Below are 8,452 nucleotides of genomic sequence, written 5' to 3'. Positions count from 1 at the left end.
TTGTGGTTATACACAAACAGGATATGTCTTAGTAAATAAACTGATTTATTATTGAGGTAAAATATATGTGATAAAAATGTATTATAACCATTTTCAATGTACAATTTAGTAGTATAAAGGACATTCATACAGATGTATAAGTACCATTATCCATTCTTCCACTTCAGTAACTACTAGTCTACTTTATCTGTTTATGAATTTTCCTACTCTTAGTTCCACGTACAAATGAAACCATGTGGTATCTGTCTCTTGTATTTGGATTGTTTCACTTACCATAATATTAGCAAGATTTATCCATTTTGTACTGTGCACTGGGAATTTACTTTTTAAGTGTCAAAGATATTCCTTTGTTGTATACACCATATACATTCATGCTGATGGATATTTGGGTTGTTCTTACCTCTTAACTTATTGCTAATTAACTGTATGCAAAGGGTTCAGGGGTACCTGGAAGATAATGGGGGACAAGGAATTTGAAGAAGGACGCCAAGACAAGAGTCTGATCAAGGCGACAATTTTATTTTTCCCCAAGGCTGAATTTATACCATAACATGGGTAACGGAGGGGGGAAATAAGAAACATTTATGCAGGCCAAAGACACAATATTCATGTGGTCAGGGAGTAGGCTGATGTTGACAGGTTGTCAGAAATGTCACAGGTTTGTCATATCTATTAATCAACAGGATGTTGGTTTTTCAGAAAGTTTACAGGTCATCACATTGGGTATCTTTATCATATGATTATTATTTTGACCACCAGATTTGTATTAGTCTTCTGCAGCTGGCTTGGGATTTTCCATGAACCCAGTCATACTTAATTCTAACCATAATAATAACATCAACAATGGAGGGCTTCAAGGGCATCACTCCCAACATCTCCCCCTTCCTTATAGTCAAATGAAAAGGTGGTGAAATGGCCATGCTATCCGAATGAGCCCCTCGTGTCTTCTTAGGTTGGAGTAATGTGTCTTTCTTAGGTTGGAGTAATATTTGTCACATGGCCAAGAGAATCTTGTGGCCAGGGTCCGTCATGGGATAAGACAGCAGCTAATGGCAGCCCTCTTGTCTTAGGCCCTTTATTCGTGAACATATCACTCTCTTACCCATCACTGACTGTCCAGCTCAGCACGCAGGGGTGACAATTTGTTTATTTTTCAGCAAAGACATCAGGACAGCAGGCAGAAAAGAATGTTGGCCTCATTTGGCTGAAGGACAAAAATGTCCTTGCCTGGGCTGGGAGGAGATGTGTAGGTGAGATTGACTATCATCAAAGCATCCTCCACAGCTAGCCTATGATAATATATACCTGAATAGGTTTTGCTGCTATATTATCTACCTGTTGTTTAATAAAGCTGGTTACACGATTAAATGTCCAAGTGCCAAAAGATATAACCAAAAGAAGGCACACTAGGGGGTCCAACAGAGAAGGAAGCAGGGTGGACAACCAAGGGGAGGTGGAGAACCAATTTTGATATCAGCTCTCAGCTTTTTCTCTTTTTTGTTTTCTCTTTTCCAAGCCTTCTCTGACTTTTTTTTATCTCCCTTTAGCCATATTCTAAGACACAGGAAGTATCCAAGCACTGCCTTTCTCTTACAAACCAGAATTCAATGTGATTGCTCAAAGTTGGGAAATTAAAGGTAAAAAGCCAGTCAGAAAGAAGTACACTTGTTAGTATATACAGCTTACATAAAAAGAGGGCCAGACAATTGTTCTTTTTGACTAACCTCTGACTCTTAAAGACAGTGTAGTTCAAAATTAAAATATTCAGATATACTTAAAACACTGTTCTATTTTGGATAGACGTGGAAGCTTAAAAATTGAATGAATTTATATGATTATAAATGTTTACCATGAAATATCACAGAAGGGATGCCACCAGGCAGGGAAATACAATTTTCATTGATGTTAAACATCTTAAATAATTTGGAGAAATCTCAGCATTGAATTATAACCATCAGGAAAAAAATTGAAGACATTAATAAGTATCCCATGTATGTTATGTCAGAAATAAGCAAACCCCAACTCAGTATAGTACAGTAGCAATAACTGAAAATTAAATATGTTGATACATAGAAGGAAATATAACATGTTTATTGACATTTTTGAAATTCTCAAAATAAGTCAAATAGACAATTCTATTTGGGTTCCTGAAACAATCACAATTGCATTATCTAGAAATCCAAACCCTACAAAAGGTATCACATTGTAGAAGAACACATATCTCAGCTGTCCTGGAGTGGGTGGCAGAGCTTCCAATTCTTCTTGTGCGACGGCAATGGACTCGAAGCGGTGCAATTCCTTGAGCAAGCAGCTCCTGTTGGTGGAGTGCAGGCTGTAGATGAAGTCGTGTGTGCCCTGCACCATGTTCAGTGCCTCCCTGGGCTACTTCTTTGGATCAGTGCCCAGAAGCGGGGGAGTAGGAATGTCCAGGTTCTTTTAACAATTTTATGGTAAATATAATCCGTGTATTGGCACCTGATTGAAACATTCTAAGATCCCAAGTATATCCATGTGTCCAATCCTGGTTTCAACCCACAGAGGTAAATTTAATATTTAGGGGGATGTGCCATCCCCTTGTTTTAGAATTAGAACCTTCACAATTGGAATCTGGGACATGCATATTAGTAGGATGGAAGGTATTATGTCAAACAACACAGTATATTAGGTGATAAAATTCTTAAGAACAGAGGAAAGGGGCCAGGCAAGAAAGCTAGAGGGTGGCCCAGTGAGAGCTGGTGGAACAGCCAGATCAGGTGACAAGTAGCATTTAATCACACAGCTAAACGAGGAAGCTTTCTTGGGACGAAAAAGCCATTGTAAAAATGAGCGTAAGCTTTGTGCCTGTGAAAAAGAAAGGCGAGCAGAGGGGCAGCTGGTCTGTTACAGGCTGTCTCTCTGGACTTAGATTTTGCTTAAGGAGTACCTCCCTTCAGTGTCAGCTTGGTGGCTCTGCCTCTCAAGGTAGGCCAAAAGGGTCAGGAAGGAAGGAGGACCGGTCTCTAAGGCCAGTTTTGTCAAGGTCTCTTTTAGAGTTCTATTTATCTTTTTCACCTGCCCTGAACTCTGTAGTCTCTTCGGGGGCGTGGGTAAGGCTGAATCTGGAAGGGGCATTTCTTGCTCTGAAGAGAGCAAGAGGGAAGGAGTGCCACCCAATCTGTGCCAATCTCCATGGTCAATTTGGCCAGGGTCTCTTTTAAAATTGTATTTATTCTCTCTACCTGTCCTAGTCTTTTATCTCTCTTTAGCTCTCTAGCTTCCTCTTCTTTTTGTCTCTTTTCTTCCCTAGCTTCGTGCTCTTTTTGTCTTCTTTCCTCTTTCTCTTGCTCAGTCTCTCTGTTATGCTATCTTCTGCATCTTCCTCTACAGCTACTAGATGCTATCCACTTATGTGCACAGACCCTGAACCACACTTCAAACTTACTTTCTCTGCAACTTACACTAACTCTCTCAGCAACTTATCTTAACCATCCAAGTTTTTGTAACTTTCTCTTTATATCTTTTCTTTATCTTAGCCAGATTGGTGGGGCATTTTCCAGCCCCTCAGAGACCCACCCTTGGAGCCTGGTGGTAGACCTGGAGCACTCCCTACCTTCAGGGGTATTGAAGTCAACAGTCAGGAGTGAAGGTCTTCCATCCATGACTGGAACATTCTTTCTGGCCTCTAGTAGGACTCTGTCTTTCCTCGGTGGTAAAGAAGACCTGTAACAGTTACTAACAAGCATCTAGATGCCAAGTGGCTGACATAAGAATTGTAACCGGTTCACCTGGGACTTTCAGGACCTCAGTGGCAGCCCTTTACCAAACTGTCTCACTGGGTTAAAGGCCCATGGAAAAGAAAACATTGATCCTGACCTTGGCCACAGCTTCCAGTTGGAGTAAGCTGAAGAGCCGGTGCCAAGACTTTCTCCTCTTATCATCCTAGAGTAAAGCCTGTTCTGTCTGGCAAAACAAAGTTCCTCCCAGTCTGCTGCAGACTCTTTCTGAAACTACTTTAGGGGCTCCCCTGCCCCCCCAACCTGGGGCATTTTGGCCATAGGGGCAGGAACTGACTGTTGCAGGGATAGGATCAGAGGCACTCTCTAGGTCAATGATGACTAACAGGGAAGGTTACTTAATGTTGGAGACCAACTCCTCTCTTGGAATAGGGCCAACAGATAAGGCAGGCTCCCTCAAAGAACTTCTCTTAATGAACGCTCTCCTTCTGTAAGCAAGTGTTGAAGGTCTGGCCACTGAAGGCAGCAAATGGAATTTTTTTCAGGGCCAACAAGCCTCATCACCTTGAAACTCCTCTTCTGCCAATTTGGTCTGAGCTGCTCAGCTGCAGGCAGCCTGCAGCTTGCTTGCTATCATACCTGGTCGCCTGGCACCCTTAGTCCCACATTTCCTCACTCTGTGCTGTGAATGTCTAAGCAACAGGGAGGTCCTTTCTTCAGGATCCAAGGCAAAACTTTCAGGTTCTTGTTAGTGCCTGCTTCAGACATGATCACTCGCTAACCTGGAGTCCTTCATACACATGTGTTATGAACTGTTGACAGCAGTTAGAATGGACAATGGGAGCAAAGGGAGGGGCATCTCTCCTTGGGGAGGAGGCTCAAGAGAGAAAGACAAAACTCCCTGGCAGAAAACAATTTCTCTCAAGCAAATTATTTCAAAGTTAAGCACCAAGAGAACAAAGTAAAACTCCTTGACAAACAACGCAAACAGTTCCATGATTTCAAACACAGTTGTCAGTCCAAATTCAAAAATGAAACAAAAGCCAAAAAGACACTCAACAATACCACAGAAAACAAACTAGACAAACAAGACCAAGACAAAGCATCCTATAACCAATTTCTACAGATGCTTGGTACCTTCAGTACCTTGCCCAAACTGCAGCTTAACCTTAGCTGCTTCTGGGATGAGGCAGACCATCTAATTCCACCTCCCAACAGGATTCCAGAGTGTCCTTTAGATTCCTTTCTCCTCCTAGAGCATTCTTTAGGGCCTGTGGCCTGTGACAACTAGCATGTCTGCCTGTCACAGCCTTAAGCCTCTCACAGGACCCACAGCAACAACCAAGGGGACTCTAACTCCCCTTGGGGGAGGGGGGACTCGAATGCTTCAGACAGCAGACAAGGACAGCACAAGACAACATTAAACAAAGACAAGACATGACACAGAGACAAAACAGAAAGTAACACAGAACACAAAACACAGATTTGCTCGAGCTTACCTCCAATCTCCTCACCAATTGTGGTCTGTGGGGAGTGCAGTTCCTGGCAGGTACACCAAAATGTTGTAAGACCCCATAGTGGCCTTACCTCAGGAGTACCACCCACAGAGCACAGATTGACAAAGTAACCTCTGCAATAGCATGAGTGTATAAGGTCTTTAATCCACGTACGTGGGGTTGCTCATCCATGCAGGGAGAGGCAACCTCAAACCCAAAAAGCACACAATTTTTATTCATTACTGAGGGCAGATTTCAGCAACAAGGTTAGCCGATCCATTAAACAGTCACTAACTCTGCATTATTTTTTGTATCAATTGTTCCCTCCTGGGGGAACTATGGACAAATATTTCCTACAAAATCTAAGAATTTATTTAAATCTTTTTTCTTTTCTTATTTTTCTTTTTTCTTTTTTTTAACCCTATTCTTCGAGTCCTGAGTGACTCCCTGAGTCCTGTCACAAAAGGTGACTGTAGAATGCTTGTCCCATCACTCACCACTGAGATCTGCATCATCGGGGGAGAAACACACACCAAGCCTCTGAACCAAGGTTGGGCAATCCATGGTTGCCAGAAGCGGGGAAGCAAAAGCTCCAGGGGGAGCAAAGGCTCTGACAAACAAGGAAGACAGGCCTGCCTATTCACAGGGGATGACGTTCTCCTCCAGGAGACCGCCAAACAGCCACACACTAGGTGCCATTTGTAAATGAAGGGGTCTGGGGGTACCTGGAAGAGAATGGGGGACAAGGGACATGAAGAAGGATGCCAAGACAAGAGTCTAATCAAGGCGACAATTTTATTTTTCCCCAAGGCTGAATTTATACCATAACATGGGTAACAGAGGGAGGGTGGAAATAAGAAACACTTATGCAGGCCAAGGACACAATATTCGTGTGGTCAGGGAGTAGGCTGATGTTGACAGGTTGTCAGAAAAGTCACAGGTTTGTCATATCTATTAGTCAGCAGGATGTTGGTTTTTCAGAAAGTTTACAGGTCATCACATTGGGTATCTTTATCATATGATTATTATTTTGACCACCAGATTTGTATTAGTCTTCTGCAGCTGGCTGGGGATTTTCCATGAACCCAGTCATACTTAATTCTAACCATAATAATAACATCAACAATGGAGGGCTTCAAGGGCATCGCTCCCAACATTAACTTATTAATTAATGCTGCTATGGTCATTGGAATGTAAGTATCTACTTGAATCTTTGCTTTCTACATTTTTGTGTATCTACCCAGATGAGGAATTATTGAATCTGATGGTTATTATTTTTAGGGGCACAGAGGAGACTGCCAGATTGGTCTTAGGTATTTTAATTATTTACATATATTTTCATTAGAATTTTGATTAAAATTACAATCATTTTGTAAACAAATCTAGTGTGTAATGTTAAAGCAATCTACTTGATGATATACATAAATAAAATATTACCCAAATAAGAAATCAATTTTTTTTTTCTTAACCATAAATCTACATGGCACCCTCTCCTCCAAAGGCTCAGGGACCATTGATAAGAGGGGAGCAGAATAGTTGTAAGAACCAGAGATCATTGAGTACTTAAACAAAATGGTTTTCTGGACAAGGCAGGGCTATTGTGTTCATGAATGTATACTAGCTGTAGTTGCCTGAACAAGATCTACACATACTCAGGTTAGTGGACATTCCAGTATATAAGGAGGAGGAGCTCACCAATCCCTACCCCTAACTGAGAAGCTATTGACAGTTGATAGCTTCTGTGGAGGGTGAGTCAGTTTTCTTGAAAGGTGTGACCCCCTGGTAGATTAACCATAGTTCAATGGATAGCCCCACACCCATGAAAATAAAGGTTGCACAAATTGGAAGTAGCGGGACTTTTAAAGAGTTGTAGGGGTATGAAAAATAGATTCTGTGAGAGTTATGGAGTGGTGTAGAGGTGAATATGATGAAAATACATTGTGTACATATATGAGATTGTCAAAGAATTATTAAATTATATTAATTTTTTTTAATTAATTAAAATGTTATAACTTTAAAAATCAGAATAAAATACTGATATATGTTTATAGTTCCTATCTAAATTTTATAATCTCAAAACAATGTATTTATACTATTCATTATAGAAATTTTCTCTGAAATGAATGTTTATGCCCCATAAAACTTCACATGTTGGAACCCCACAAGGTAATAAAGTGGTAAAGTTTTTGGTGGATGGTTAGATAATGAGATCAAACATCATGAATGAGATCAGTGAGTTTTGTCACTTTCTCTAAGTGAGGCCCCAGAACAAAAATGGTCACCTATGAACCAGAAAATGGATTTCATCAATCAAATCTTTTATCACCTTGATCTTAGACATGCCAGGCTCAATTACTGTGAGAAACAAGTATCCAATATTTACGTGTCTTTCAATTTATTATTTTCTGATCGCAGACAAAATGAGCTAGGGGAAGTTTTTGCTTTCTGATTTGTTTTTTTTAAATAGTACTGTCAACTCACCCATAAATTTCAACACAGCAAGATACAGTTCTGTTTTTAGTGGTATTTACATTGTAAATAATTTTAATGGATGGGATTTTAAGAGATAGTCTTCTTTTTATCTCTCACAATGTAAAATTCAGTGCCTTGTACTTGTTAGGGATTCAGAATATATGAATAGTTCATGAAAGGAAGGGAATGCCCTCCCTGAACTTATGGTTCTCTAGATAGAAACCAAAACCTCATATATATTAGGCAAGCACTCTGCCACGGAACTGTATCCACAGTTTCAAGAAGGTGATTTTCAGTACAAAAAAAAAATGTTTTAAGTACATGGTTTCTGATTATTTTTTTTTGGGGGGGGGGGTCAGGGGGTTCTTTTAAACAAGGCCTTACTATGTAGCCCTCTTTACCTAGAACTCTTTACGTAGACCAGGCTGGCCTTGAACTCACAGAGACCCACCTGTTGGACCCTCCTCCGCTCCCTCAGAGTTTGCCCACTGCTGAGCCTTGCTGATGCATGTGGAAGCTTTTGTTATTAAGAAAAGAACATCCTGGCCTTGCTCTTTGGCAGGTGGGTGGTAACACAGTGGAGTCAGTTCCTGTTTTCAGTTCCTGTTTTCTTGCTGAGAATGTAAACTTGTTTTTCCATGTAAACTTGTTTTTGTACTGTGCTTCCTGGGCTTTCCACCTGGAGGATTTGGGGTATATGGACTGTGAACCTCAATAAAGCTTTGGCATTCTAGAAGCACAAATGATCAGAGTCTCCATCTTTTGTTAAAC

At 40.8% G+C, this 8,452-nt stretch overlaps 1 long non-coding RNA gene across 1 annotated transcript; it reads right to left on the bottom strand.

Moving 5' to 3' along the window:
- Nucleotides 1-1,511: 1,511 nt before the first annotated feature.
- Nucleotides 1,512-6,000, bottom strand: LOC147998136 (uncharacterized). The gene is made up of 4 exons (XR_015646888.1): nucleotides 5,707-6,000; nucleotides 5,213-5,255; nucleotides 3,590-3,699; nucleotides 1,512-2,314 (listed from the first exon to the last, which is right to left on the bottom strand). It is a non-coding gene; the product is annotated as an uncharacterized LOC147998136 (long non-coding RNA).
- Nucleotides 6,001-8,452: the final 2,452 nt, after the last annotated feature.

The sequence above is a fragment of the Rattus norvegicus genome, chromosome X (assembly GCF_021556685.1).
Source record: "Rattus norvegicus strain SHRSP/BbbUtx chromosome X, alternate assembly SHRSP_T2T, whole genome shotgun sequence".
Lineage (NCBI taxonomy): Eukaryota > Metazoa > Chordata > Mammalia > Rodentia > Muridae > Rattus > Rattus norvegicus.
This window is presented reverse-complemented; position numbering and strand designations above follow the sequence as displayed.